Source organism: Dipteris shenzhenensis, chromosome 18, assembly GCF_047967505.1.
Source record: "Dipteris shenzhenensis isolate YYH24624 ecotype China chromosome 18, Dip_SZ_1.0, whole genome shotgun sequence".
Classification (NCBI taxonomy): Eukaryota; Viridiplantae; Streptophyta; class Polypodiopsida; order Gleicheniales; family Dipteridaceae; genus Dipteris; species Dipteris shenzhenensis.
In genome coordinates, this window is record NC_141613.1 from 52025325 (window position 1) to 52040420 (window position 15096).

The following is a 15096-nucleotide window of genomic DNA, read 5'->3' on the forward strand; positions in this document are numbered from 1 at the left end:
TGGTTTTGTATTAAAAGGTGATGATATCTCAAGTGTTCTACAAATAGTAAGAATGGTTCAAGTGTTCTACAAAAGTATTAGGTACCTCTTAGTGGCTGAAGGGAAGGAGTGATGATATCTCAAGTGTTCTACAAATAGTAAGAATGGTCTTGTATTAAGAGGTGATGATATCTCAAGTGTTCTACAAATAGTAATAATGGTTTTGTATTAGGAGGTGATGATATCTCAAGTGTTCTATAAAACTATTAGATACCTCTTAGTGGTTGAAGGGAAGGGGTTGGAAGTATGGGCAAAATCTCTAGGAACTACAGGATGGTTGCAAGAACAATTTTGAATGTCATAAATGACACTTGGGTTTTTCAACATATGGGTGAACTATTTTTAAACATTTTCTTTCATGGTTGATAACACTTTTAATAAGAAGAACCATTTTGAATGTCATAAGTGTTGATGCAATCCCATGCTATGAAGTCTACAGAAAGTTTTTTTTCCCCACATATGGGTGAAGTGATGTTTATGTTACTAAGTTCAACATATCAAGCAACGCATTTGTTTTGATTATTGAAGGAGTTTGATAATAAGACCCATTTCAAATGCAAAAGAATTGTTGTATTAGTAATGGAATCCGCTTTGGAGTGGAAATTCGGTTTCTTTCAAACCACATACTATTGTTGCATAATGTGAGTATGGCTCCAATTGGAAGTTAAGGTAGACTATAATTCGCAATATTGGTATAGTTACACATAGTGACATAAGTTTTATTTTCGACAATTTTCCCAAATAGTGGTTTCCACAAAGCTATGTTGAATACCTCGATAAGGAAATTGTGGAAAAGCTCGCTCGCTTTTTTGGGCCCGCTCGCTTTTCCTCGCTCGCTCTATCGACTGCCTCTAAATTTTGCTGCTGTACATAGTTGTTATATTACTATAAATATCTGTACATATGACTGCTCACATCAAATGTTTTACACTCAATGTCCAGGGCATGTGTGACAGTAGGAAATGGAAATCTGTGTGGCTGTACATCAATAGATTTCAGCCTGACATAGTGGCATTACAAGAACACAACCAACATGTCTATGCAGGCAAAACAGGACACTACTGTGGATATGATATTTTCTATGCTAGGGAGCACTCTTTCTCAGGGGTAGTCCTTCTGATCAAACATGAGCTTCAACCAGTTATTGCTTTAAATGACAACAAAGGTAGATGGCTTGTTCTCCAATGCATTATTAGACGAGAGGTGTTTGAATTTGCTTCTGTTTATGCACCTCAGTCCTCTAGAGAAAGAACTGCAATTTGGGATGCCATGCAACAATATCCGTGGAGATATCATGCCTACATATGTGGGGATTTCAATAATGCTCCACAACAGGGAGACAACACCTCTAGACATGACCATATGTTATCTCCTGAAAGGCATGCATGGTCTCAATTACTATTGCATCTGGATTTGGTTGACCTTTGGAAGGAATTGCAGCCTTTGTCACCGGGCTACACTTTTCAACATAATGCTTTTTCCTCTTATCAGGCACGTCTGGATCGATGGTATAGTGTAGCTCCCCAACAAAATGGGGATTTTACATGCCAAATGTGGATTGACTATGCCTTTGTGCATTCAGACCATGCACCTCTATGGTTGCGGTTATCCTTTCATAATATGCCAGATGATAGATTGCCACAAAGGAGACATCTAATCATAAACAATAGCTATTTGCAACATGCTGATTTCAAGGCAATGGTTACTGAAGCATCTCATTGTCTATCCTCTAGCAGCCATATTCATGTTGATGGTGCCTGGGATTCTTTTATTTTCAAAATGCAAGTTGTGATTAGAGATTATGGCAAGTCTTACATGAAGACTCTGAGGGAAACCATTGCTGAGGCCAAATCCACTTGTCAAGACCTCACTGAACTCAGCCATCATCGTTCGTTGTCCATGCATGAGCAAACAACACTATGCCAGGCCAGACATTGTCTTAAACTAAATGATCACAAGAAACTGGCCAAATGGGAGACTAGAGCAAGACAAAGAGCCTTTACAGATAAAGGTTGCTCTTCCAAAGAATTTTTCAAAAGTTTACATCAGAGGAGAATCAAAACAGAAATTTGCTCCTCATTGGGAGACTTTTGGTATTACTGCGGATCAGCAGAGGTACTTCTGGAGGAGGCTCTGGAAATCCCACAGGAATAGAAAGATCACTATCTTCTTTTGGCTTTCTATTCATGGAGGGATTGCAGTGAACCTTTGGAGGTCCAGATTCGGAGCCGACCCTACTTGCCCTCGTTGCCTTTCTGCTTCGGAGTCTATTCAGCATTGCTTATGGGATTGCAGACAGGCAAGATTGATTTGGATGGGGATAGCCAGGATCTTCAGTCACTTTGCCCATTCCCCACTCTTTATGACTTGGGGCTCGGTGGCTTGGCTTTCTCTTACAGGACCTCAGGTTTTCTATGAGGGACTTGACTCCTCCCGGGCCATTTCGGTTCGACGTCATCGGGTTGAGCATCGGGTTGAGCTCTGCTCGTTGGATGTGGTTCCACACCGTCCTTTTACAGCTGTACATGCCTCTGTGGATACTTCTTGGGAGATTATAGCGAGCATAGCAGCCTGGCATATCTGGAGATCCAGATGCACAGAGGCTATGGAGGGTACTCAGGTTCATCCCTCGCACACATTGGCTAGTATCTGGACAGACATCGTACACACTCTGATGGCCGCGTATGGACGGGTATGCAGGGGGACTCCCGTGCAGCCTCAGCTAGGAGGGCTTCTTTCTTCAGGGAATGGAAGGATTCTCCTTTCTTCTCTGAGTCTACTACAGGGTTGAGATGGCACTTTCAGCCTCAGCCTTGGTTTCTTTCCACCTCACTCTGAGGGGGTTTTTTATTATCCTCATGATTTCATGATGTATTCCGCTTTGAGCTTGCTCTCGCGGGTTTTTGTTCTTACTTAATAGAAGTCTTTTTCATGGAAAAAAAAAAAAAACAGAAATTTGCAGAGTGCTTATGCCTGATGGATCATGGACTACTTCACGGTCACAGCTTGCTTTTGTTTGTGTGCATCATTTCTCTCAGCAATTTGGCTCTGTAGCTCCTCCCTCGCAACAGATTTTGCTTGCACGAAATTTACTGTTGCAACATGTTTCTCCTATCATTTCCCCTACTCAAGCTTTGGAATTGGAGGAACCCTTTACTGAGAGGGAACTGTCAGATGCGATCAAATCATGTGGCAGATGGAAATCTCCAGGATGGGATGGTTTAACAGTTGAGTTTTTTCTAGAATATTGGCCTATTTTGAAGCATACATTGCTATATATGGTGAATGCTGCATGGCAAAATCAAAAAATGCCGGACACATGGAAGAGAGGTGTTGTTAAACTCCTTCCCAAAAAACAAATTTGTGAGTCTTTGGCAGACTGGAGACCTATCACTCTTATGCCCGTAATTTACAAAGTCACTACCAAAATGATTGTTGATTGGCTAAAGGGGTTTTTACATGATGGGTTGCATCCTGCTCAATTTGGCTTTGTCCCGCGTAGACATATCACAGATAACATTGCTAATGCCTACGTTGGAATTGAATATGCCAAATACACACAGCAGGATGTTTTGTTATTGCAAGTTGATATTGCCAAAGCCTTTGATACTGTTCAGTGGGATTTTATTTCATCGACTATGCAGGCATTGGGATTTGGCACAAAAATGCAGCAACTCATCACTTGGCTATATCAAGATAGCTCTATCCAAGGCAAGATCAGAGGCTGCCCTTTTGTCTCTCGTCTGCATCTTGATTGGAAACACATCTTATCCCACTTGGAATGGCATGGCAGGGATTCTCTGTCGGGCAACTCTTTGAGGGTTGAGAATATTTTTTGGTCTAAAGTATTCCACCCTCCTTTGGCCATACAAGAACCCAGACGTTCTTATTTTCTCTCCTTCAAAGGCATTTCATCTGTGGTGGATGTACTTCAGGATGATGGCACAATTTTATCTTTTTCTATGGCTGCTCGCAAATATGGCTTGGGAGCTCATTATCGTCCTTTATGGCATAGGATTTCAGCAATGCTTCAACCGTACTTGCCGGTACCTCATTTGGAACTTCAGAATCGGCTTGAGGATTGGATTTTACGCTCTCCTTCCTTATACGCATGTCCTTTGAAGCTCTCACATATCACAGTGTCATCTGTGTATAAAGTGTTATTATCTCCACCTTGGATTTCTCACAGAGCAAATGCTGTTTGGCATATGGATCGCTCAATGAAGTGGTGGAGAAAAAGGCTGCGTCTCCTTTGGCATTACAAAGTCCCTCTTCGGCAATAGCTTTTCCTATGGCGAGTTCTCCTTGGCATTTTTCCATCCGGACAGTTACTCGCACACAGACATATTGCTCCAGCTGTTTGTCACAGATGCTAGCATTCTACTGAATCTATGCTTCACATTTTTTGGTACTGTCCACATACTTCTGATCTCATCGCTCTCATTCGATAGAGGCTTCAAGCGCGATTTCCTACTGTTACTTTTGGCAGATTTTTCTGGTTTGGTTTTCATCCACGGAGAGAGGGTTTTGATTTATTTTTTGTATGGGTGCGCTATTGGACCCTATGGACTTTATGGATGGACAGAAATCATAGAATCTTTGGTGATCCACTATTTTCATCCTTCCTTTTTTTCAAACGCTCTCTGCAAAATCATTCTACGATTGTTTTCAGACTCGTTTGATTGATCAGGATGTGTATACAGCTTATACTGAGATCTTTAGTTGAGTAGTAGCTACTTCATTTTTGAAGTAACTATAAATGTAATTATTTTACAGCAATAAAAGATTTCTTACCACAAAAAAAAAGCATGTGTGCATCCACTAGCAGTCATATGGTTGTTAAACAAAATTCAGGACAAATTAGAATATTGGAAGATCTCCACTTGGCCCCTGCATGTACAGCTTCGAATTGTCCAGTCCATTGTTCTAGCTTATGTCCAGTTCTACCTCCCTCTATTACATTGGTCATCTCGAGATCTCACTTATTTTATTTTTTTTTTGCGCAAAAAGTAGTGCTAGTTATATTACTTGAAAGCGAGAGTACAAGAAGGCCTAAAGGCCAGCGGGCTGCAATCACAAAACGCATTCAGCCCGAGGAGTCAAAATGCTAAATACAAGCCTCTCAGGGCATAATCATCGGAGAGTGGACAAACAGCCACGGTGGAGGGGCGTAATGCCACTGAAGACTCTGAGTAGAGTGCTGGAAGAACAACTCCTAGTGGTCCCAGTCGCGAAGGAAGCACCGTCTCTTTTCCTTCCCTGCCCGGGACTCCCCCTGAATCTGATTCCACTGACCCTTGAGCGTGTGAACGATCGTGCTCCAAATGTCTGCTAGGGTCTGGGTAGCAGAAGAAGCCTGAGCTCCTATAGCCTGCGTGCATCTGGAAGTCCAGATATGCCAGCCTGCAATGCTCCCTATGATCTCCCAAACTGGGCGCCAAGACATCGCTCCTGCATCTATCTCTGTCAGATGCCAAGGGAAGCTGTCCATGTATGCCCAAGTGGCCTGCGTGATGAAAAAGACGGGATCCTGTCTAGAGAACTCATAAGCCAAGTGATGTCCCATCTCAGTGCTCCACCAGCAAACGGCTCCCCAAGTGATTAAGATCCCCATGAATCCCTTCCAAACTATTTGCGCATGCGAGCAGCTCCAAAGGTAGTGCTTCAGGGACTCCTCCTGAAAACACATCTAGCAATGCCCCTCCTGCCCCATCTGCCTCAGCCAGCTGCCAACGGGTAGCCCCTTGTGTGCCACCATCCAAAGGAAGTAAGAGATCTTCCTCCGCCGCCAGCTAGCCCAAAGAGTCTTCCAGAAAGTGCGAAGAAAGACCAAAGATATCCCCTGGGCATACCAACTATGTGCCTGTGTGGGTAGCCCGCGCTGGAGAGCCCCAAGAGTACGCCTACCCATATGCGCACTATAAGAGAAGAAGGGGGTAGGGTTCTCTGAGGTCTCCAATGGCAGCCAGCGCCACTCCCCTGGGTCCCACTCCACCTCTGTCAAGGAACGGCCCTCCCATATCCAGAGTCTCCAATCATGGTCCTGCATAATCAGGGGGTCTATATGCCACGTCTTCCCTTGCAGCCCTACAATGCGAAGGCGCTGCCAGGGAAGCTGGGGGTCGATCACGGCCTCTCTGCTCTGTAGGCGGCTATCATCGGTGATGGAGAAGAAGTGTACCGAGGAGTTCGAGAAAAGGCCTGCAACCACCAAAGGAATGCCTCGTGGAGTGAATCAATCTCCGCTCGTCGAGCCTGGATCCCACGTGCCGTACCTACTACTACAGCCAGCTCGCCTGGGCTCAACTGGCTATAGACGTCCCTCCAAACCCGGAGTGAGTGCGGGGGCCCACGCGCCCAGAGCGCCCAAGGGATATGGGAACTCTCTCCAAGCTGGCGACCTGTATCATCTGTCACCTGGCTGCTCCAGATCAGGGGTTGTCTGTCTATCTCCTCTCGGCAGCTAGGGGAACCTGGGAGAGGCTGTGTCGCAACTTCCTCTAGACCGAGACGAGGCTACGGAGGAAGGGGGAACGGGGCTGAGTCAAAGGGGCAGAAGTGAAGATCCATCAGATAGAAGGCTGCCAAACACCCCCTCTCTGGGGGGTACACGCGCTGAGACCATCCTGTACCAAGAGCTTTCACGTCTGCCCTCCTGGGGTCAGACCGCGGATGACTAACTTGCCAAGAAGTGCCTGACTCTGCAGTTCTGGATCTATGATGCCGAGGCCGCCCTCTATCTGGGGGAGAATGACTGTTTGCCAGGCGACCCTGGCTCTGGTGGTGCTGGAACCATCTGAACCAGACCATAGGAAGTTCCACACCAGTCTCCTCAGCTGGGCTACACATGATCTCGAGAAACACTAGCAAGAGGCCACATACCAAGCAGTGGCAAGAAGGACCTGGTTGACCACAAGGGCCCTGCCTGCCAAGGAAAGCCGATCCGTGCTCCAGAAAGCAAGCTTCCGTCGTATGGAGGCTAGGACCGGCAAGAACTGCTGAGCCGGCGTGATGTCCAAGCCTACCTGGAATCCCAAGTAACGTGTCGTCTGTCCTCTAGGGATCCAGCGAAACCCCAGGAAAATACCCCACTATGAGCTGGCTCCCAGATCCGTAAGAAAACCAACTGACATATGCCAGTTGATTTTCGCCCCACCCGCAGGGCAAAAAATCTGTAGGGACAGTCTCACTCGCTCTACTGACTCGACATCATCCTGCACATATCGGGCTGTGTCGTTTGCATACTCGGAGTCCAGAAGTTCTGCATCGTCTCGAATAGGGAGACGCATCCCGCGAAGACCAGTGGTACGAGCTCAAAGGAAGTGGGTCATGGCCTCCGCAAAAAATAGGAAGAGGTAGGGCGCTAGCGGACAGCCTTGACGCACCGAGCGCTCGAGTGTGAATCTCTCCCCCATCCTGCTGCTGATGATAACCCAACTGGAGGTCGACCTGTAAAGGCTAGCAATACCTCTGATCCACTCGTCCGGGAAACCGAACCGAGAAAGTGTACCTTCCAAGAAGGACCAGTCTACCCTGTCGTACGCCTTCTCAAAGTCAAGAAGGAGTATGGCAAGGTGTTGGCCATTGTGTTGGGCCCATTCCGTCGCCTCTGAGAAATTGAAGATGTTGTCCAAAATGCTGCGATCTTGGACAAAACCAGTCTGGGTGTCATGAATCAAGTCGTGTAGCAGGGGGCGGATGCGGCTATTGATCATCTTGGCGAGGATTTTGTAGGCGGTCGGGAGGAGGGTGATAGGGCGCCACTGTCTGATCTCCTGACGGTCCCCCCCTTTGGGGATGAGGCAAATCAAGCCTGTCGCAAGGCTCTCTGGCATCTGCCCACTGGAGAAGATATGCTGGAAGGCTGCGAGCAAGGGCCGGTGGATCTGCTCCCAAAAGGTGGTGAAGAAAGCTCTGGAGAGGCCATCCTCACCTGGGCATTTCTACCCATCAATAGCGCTCACTGCATCCTGCATCTCCGCCACGGTGAAAGGGGCGAGAAGGGCGTCACTCATGCTAGGCTGCACGAGCCGCAGTGTAGATCTCCACCCCTCCTCCCTGCATAGGCGGCCACGAGGATCTGGGGGCTCTTGCTAGAACAATGATCTGTAGAAATCTGTCGCCAAGTCCCGGACCTCGTCTGGATCTGTCCTGACACTACCATCCTGCGCCCTAAGAGAATGGAACTATTCCCCTGCTGACCTCTGTCCATGAGTCTTGAAGAACTCTCTGCACATCCTGTCGCCTTTCCTAGCCCAGAAGGACTTGGAGGCATGAAATGAGAACTCTTAGCGACGCTGGGTGATCTCCTCTAGCATGGCTCGGGCCCGAACATCCTGCTATCTGAGCTCCTCAGAGCCTGGAGAAGACTGTTGCATGTGTTGAATCGAAGCGAGATCTCGTCTGAGACCCCTCTCCCTCGCCCAACACTGCTGCCTGACCTGAATCGCCTCCAGCTGATAGATGAGGCTAGACTCAGCAAGCGCCTGAGCTACCTGTGCTGCCATATCCGCTGTGGGGTCCCAATCCTGCTCCCACAGGTCCACTATCCTGCTGTGAACCGCTGCTCTGGAGTCTGGGATCTGGCATGAGCGTAGATGGAGTCTGGGATCTGGCATGAGCGTGGAGGTGAGGAGTGAGAGGCTGAGTCCAGGACTAGGATGACTGGGGCATGGTCTGAGAGCATCGTCCCTGGAACCACTCGTGACTCTCCTCCTCTGTCAAGCGCCCAATCGCTGACATAGAAACTGTCCAGCCGCTCCAGAAGTCTACCTCCCTCCCTCCTGTAACCCCAAGAGAAGTCTAGACTCCCTGTCCATCTGCGACAGGAAGGCTCCCTCCAGCTGTCCCGACCTCCCACTGCGAAGAGGAAGGAATCCCAATCTGTCTGCTCTGCTTGAGCTATACCGAGGGACTCTGGGCCCCGTCCCTGCTGATCCTCTAGGGTCTCAAGGCTGTTGAAGTCCCCTCCTACAATCCAAGAGTCCATCTCTGGCAACAAGTCTGTCAAGGACCTTCAAAAAGCGGCTCTCCGTCTGAGATCGGTCGGGGCATAGATATTGAGGATGCCGATACGGGATCCCTCAATATGCAAGCCCACCCAAAGCGCACGTCCTGGGATCAGAGTGCCAAAACCACACACATGCTGAACTAGAGAAGCATCGATGGAGGTACAAACACCCCCGCTCCTTCCCTGCTCGCCAATCGAAGGTTCCCAATAGGTGTGGGAGCGTCCTGTGAGGACCTTCCCACAATTATTGGTCCGAGAAGCCGAAAGCTTGTGTTCCTATAGTAGGAGCACATCTACCCTTCCCACCAAGGCTGGCTGGAGCTCCTGTCTGAGCACCATCTTCCTGGGGCCGCGAGTTCCTGATGAGTGGAACCCATTGACGTTCCAAGAGATAATGTGTAAACTCATGAGGAGGGAAGGTGGGCCACAAACAGCTATCTGCTTGAGGTCGATGTCGAAGTGGTCGGAGGATGTCCGGTGTGGAGACGAAGGCGCTTCTGTGAAGGTTTCGAAGGAGAGGCCGGATCATCGGACCCATCCTCTAAAACCTTCAGCAGAGGGGAGAGGCCCTTCGTCCCGTGGTGGTAGGCTCTCTCTAACCAGCTCGACGCCTCTGCCAGGGAAATACTGTAGAAGCCCGCTACCTCTGAGGTCCTCCACGGACGGAGCCCTTCCACGTAGGCCCACTCCAGAGGTGGCCGAATAATGACTAGGAGTCAGAAATGTTTGGTGTTGTGGCACCATCGCAGATGAACGTCACCCTCTGCCACTGCTGTTGAAGAAGCTCCGCTGCTCTGCTACCGATCCAGTCTTGCACCTGCTCCTGGGCCTAATCACGTATCGTCTCCCAAACATTTTCATTCATCCATTGCTCATTCCCTTCATTGGAGATAGTGAAGGAATAGCTAGGACCATCGTGAGGGGCAAGGACGGACACCTTACCCTCCGCCCCCTTGCGGAGGAAGAAGATGCTGATGTCTAGGCATGCAAGGATGGAGCCAATACCTGCTGCATCCAAATAATCCCAAGGTCCTGCTCGATAAAACTCCAATGGAAGAGCTCTAGGAGTAGCCCTTGGGCGTGGGGACGAAGATGAGGAGTCTGAACCAGAGAGAGGGGTGCTGGCCACCTGCGGGGAAGGGCCTCTCCCCTCCATCGGGCCAGGAGGGATAGGCACGGGTGAGATCTATGCTGGCTTCGGAGCTGCAGGTGGCTCAGGCGGAGGGGGGGGTTCCCTCTGGATCATGCTCGAGGAAGAAAATGGAGTGGATCCTGGAGGGGGTGGGGGTCGGAGAATCGAGGAGGAGAGGGGAGGGGGAGGAGGGCGGGGTGAAGGATGAGGGGGAGGCTAGCTGATCTTCTCCTTTCCCTTCTCCTTCCCCTTACCGGGCTGCTGATGAGTAGGGACCACAAGGGGGGGCTCTTGCTGTAGATGGGCAGGTTTTTTGGGTCCTGCTTTGTTTCCCTTCCGTTTTCTTTTGACCTCCGTCCAGCCTTCCCCTTCGGGGGGGATGTCGCTGACTGGTGGGGGGGATCCTGAGTTGCCTGAACGGGGGCCTTCTGAGGTTCTATACCCATGAAGCGAGGACATGAGCGCGCCTGGTGCCCGAAGCCATGTCATCTCAGACACTAATTTGGGCGACCAGTGATCAGAATGCGCTGCGTCACCACACATGTGTCCGTCTCAATCTCGAACTCCGAGGGGATGCTCTTCGGATCGAGGACTGCCACTTTAACACGTGGCACCCCTTGGGTTGCCGCCGCATCAACGTAGGTGTCCTACATAGGCCAGCCAAAGTGCGCCCCCGGGTCCTTGATGATCGGGCGAAGCTCGGTTGCGAGACCTGGGAAGATAAGGATAACTGGATGGCGAGGAATGCGACAGCAGGCATCGAAGTCCGCTACACTGAAACCCCTATACCATGGGACCATGAGGATGATCTTCCCACCCACAAAAGTAGGGGATCACCTGACCATATCGCTCATAGCTTGTGCTGAGGAGAGCTTGAGCCAGAAGATGCCACGTCCCATGAGTGCAACCTCATCGATGTGACTGTCCTCGAGGTAGAGGGTGGACTGCAACCAGTCCCTGATGTCTGCTCGTGAAGGGGAGTAGCCAATGACTCTCCCATAAACGGATGTCTGGGAGAAGTCCGTGGCGGCCTGCTTCACCAAGGAGACCTAGTGCTCTGTCAAGGTCACACGATAGGCTGATGAGGGGGGGGGTCCGTTTGGGCCACCGGTTCCGGGCACGTGGCCGCCATATCGCACTGACTAACTGCGAATGCTCCGAGGTGGGGGAAGGGGAAGGAAACGAAAGAGGCGGGGATGGGGGATTAAGGCGGGGGAGGGAAGAGGGAGGGATGGAGAGGTATGAGGAAGTGGGGGGGGGAGAGAGGTGGTGACGAAGGGGGGGTGGCGGAGGAAGAAGGAGGAGAAAGAGAGGGCAGGGGGGGGGGGGGGGGGCAGCGCAGTGCAAGGGGGTAAAAGGAAGGGGAAGGGGAGGTGTGGCAGCGCCGCATGAGGGGGGGTGGGGAGGAGAGGTGAGGAGGGGAGGGAAGGGGGGGGGGGGGCAGCGTAGCGCCTTAGCGGGGAGGGGCAGGCGGGGGCGGGGGGGTTGGTAGCGCCACGCGAGGGGGGGGGGCGGGTGGGGGGGGCTGAATGCGGAGAGGGGAGGAGCGGAGAGGAAAGGAGGAGTGGAGCGGGGGAAAAGCGACGGGCGGAGAGGGGAGGAATGGAGCAGGGAAGCGGGGGTGAGCGGAGTGTGGCGAGGGGGGGAAGGAGCGGATCGATGGGCGGAGGGGGAGGAGAGGGGGCAGATGACCGTGCGGAAGCGGCAGTGAGGGAGGAGGTAGAGGGGAGGACCGCGCAGCGCGAGGGGGGGGTAGACGGGAGCGGAGGAGGGGAGGGAGTTCGCAGGAGCGTAATTTTGGCTGCTGATCTCACTTATTTTATGTCTCAAGCCATGGAGATTTTTTGGAAAACTAAGCTTCATAAAAAGCTTTAAGGTTGCTCAAAATGGACTTGCTTTGCTCACCAAGAATGCATGGTGGTTTGAATATAATAAACATCAAATCTCATATGTTGGCAAGAAAGATCACTATGCTCAAGGCATTTTTTCAACAAGAGCAGCCTTGGTCTATCATGTTGGCAATTTTGTGTTGTCAGATGCGCACAAATGCTTATGGACATTGGCTAGTTGATCCATCGGAAGTAGTACTTGGCAAATTTCAAGGGAAAATCCCTGGTTGTCCATTTTCTACTTCCTTGATTCAGGATTGGAAGCAAGTTCTCTCTCACATCAAATGGTCTCCCCATCCTGCTTCTATAGCTTCCTCACTCAGAATGGAAAGCATTCATTGGAGTGCTGTGTTTTCCTCTCCCCTTGCTGTACAACAACCAATCAGAGCTTACAATCTTATGAAATTGGGCATCCAGTTCATTGATGATGTGGTAGATACGCAAGGACATATTCTCTCTTTTCCGATAGCATGTCGACAATACAATCTTGGGATACATCATTGCTGACCTCTTACTCCCTTTGGTTCTGATTCCAACATTGAATGTAAGAGACAGGCTTCAAGATTGGAACCTTCAGTCTTCAAGTCCAAGAATATCCTCTCGGCCTTTGCATTTATTGACTTCTATACAGGCTTATCGATTGATATTACCTCCTCCTTGGATTGCTCATCATGCTAATTCTCTATGGCATCTGAATAAGGTCATTAGCCTGGTGGAAAGGAAAATTGCAATTAATATGGAAGTTGAAAATGCCATTGAAGCAGAGACTCTTTCTATGGAGATGCATTGTTGGTATTCTTCCAGTGGGAGTGAAATTGGCTCAAAGAAGGATGCCTCACCTTTTTCTCCAAGATGTCACCATACTCCTGAGAGTATTCCGCATTTATTGTGATTTTGTTCATATTCCAGAGATCTTCTAGACAAGATTTCCTATTTCTTATCTCTCAGATTTCCTGCACACAGGTTCTTCAGGTTTTTCTGGATGTATGGCAAACTATCAGCTTCTTTGTCACAGTATTCTCTTTTCTTCCAATGGATCAGATATTGGGCCTTATGGACCCTCTGGCTGCAGCGAAATCATGCATATCTGAATTCTCCCCTTCAGCACCCTTATGAGTTCTTCTGAGTGTCATTGCAGTAGTCTTTATATGATGCCTTATATGAGGAAGATTTGGATGTTTCTTGTATTCAGCTTTTCTTTTACTGCTTCTGATGGATAGGGCATTGGCTCTTTTCTCGAGCACTGCCGTGATGTAAATGAATGTTTCATAATATAATTTTCTTGGTTTCACCAAAAAAAAATGTGTGTGTGTGTGTGTGTGTGTAGAAGAGGCACACTTGGTGCCATAGGCCATGATACAAGTGATGATGTAATGCAAAGGCTCCACATGGGGTGGTGCCTATGATTGTGGAGTTGCTATGATTTAGGAGTTACCTCCCATTGATGTAGGAGAGGTGCCACTGATTAGGACACCCTCTCTCCATTTCTATAAAAGAGGGACTTCTCTCTCAAATCAATAGAACACCCATTGCAACATCTTATGTGTTCTCACTGACTCTTGCCAAAATGCATCTATTCTTTCCCACGTTCCAACATGTGGTATCAGAACCATGTATCCTCCTTGAGCTTTTAGACTCCTAGGCTGCCACCTCATCATCTTCTTCAACCTTCTTCCATATCTCACCCATTTTTCCCAATTCTACCCGAATCTTGCAGCATTAATTTCTCTAGATCCAACCGTTAAATTTCAAAATGCACTCCTAAACACATGGAAGTGTGGCCTGAGCTGCTGCTCCTCCCCGTGAGTTACTGCCCCCCTCTCTCCCTCTCTCATCCAGCCCCCTCTCCCTCTCCCTCGCTGCCCCCCCCTCTCCCGCCCTTGCTGCTCCTCCTCTCCCTCCCCTCTCGCCAGCCCCCTCTCCCTCCTCCTCACCCTGCCTCTCCCCTTCCTCCCTGCCCTCCCTCTCCCCCCCGCTACCCCCTACCTCTCCTCCCCGCCCAACCTCTCCCCCACCGGTCAGCCCCCCTGCCCCCCTGCTCCTCCCCCGTCCCTCCCCCGTCATCCCTCTCCTCGCCAGCCCCCCACCGCTGCCCCCCTCCCCGCTGCCCCTTTCTCCTCTCCCCTCCCCCGCTGCCCCCCTCCCCGCTGCCCCCTTCTCTTCTGCCCTCCCTCTCCCCCGCCAGCCCCCCCGCCCCCTTCTCCTCCCCCGCCCTCCCTCTCCCCCCCGCTGCTCTCCCCCTCCCCGCTGCCCCCTTCTCCTCCGCCCTCCCTCTCCCCCGCCAACCCCCCCGCCCCCTTCTCCTCCCCCCCCCCCCCTCCCTCCCCCATGCTCCCCCCCCCCGCTGCTCTCCCCCCCAGGTGACCACTGTTTGGGGGGGGGAGGGGTTCCTATCCTTCCGGAAGTGTTACCGGAGGCCAAAGGCCACTGGCGTGAGAAGCATGAGTTTTGCAATGCTCTAATGCAATGGATCGTGCAGAGCGCACCGTGCAGTAGTGTGCGAGTGTCGTATGCTATACTGCAGTGGACAACGACGTACGAGTGCACTATGCTAAATGACAATCACCGGTGAACTCCACAACATAAGCAAAATAAGAAAATCCTACACTGGTGAACAATCCCCATATCCGGAAGAGACAAGCGAGATGAGAAAGTGACCGAGTTGGCCAATGTACATATCACTGGACGTGTCCCCAGGTCACAAGTCGCAAGTCACAAGAATACACAAGTCGCAAATCAGCAAAATACACAGGTCTATCCCCATAGTAGACAAAAGGTGCACACAAGTCTCTCCACATTCTCTCCTTGGCGAGCTCGTAGCTCTAGCCTCTATCTCTCCTCACTCTCCTCCCTTTCGCTCCCCTCTCGAATGCCGAATGCCGAATGCGAATGCCTCCTCTTCTCTCTCCCTTCTCCTTCATCCTCATCCCCCGCCTTGGAGGGTCCCTTCTTCGCTGAGAATTCCCCCTCTTTCTTCCCATTGGTCATCCTCTTATCTCCTTAGCTGTTGAGGATAGCCGTTGCGC

At 50.3% G+C, this 15096-nt stretch overlaps 1 protein-coding gene and 1 pseudogene across 1 annotated transcript in view; one reads left to right on the top strand and one right to left on the bottom strand.

The window, feature by feature from the left end:
- The window catches only part of LOC147891398 (putative serine/threonine protein kinase IRE4), a 364420-nt gene that overhangs the window by 248800 nt on the left and 100524 nt on the right, over positions 1–15096 (top strand). The gene's annotated exons all lie outside the window — the stretch shown is intronic.
- Positions 8351–9028, bottom strand: LOC147891399 (uncharacterized; annotated as a pseudogene).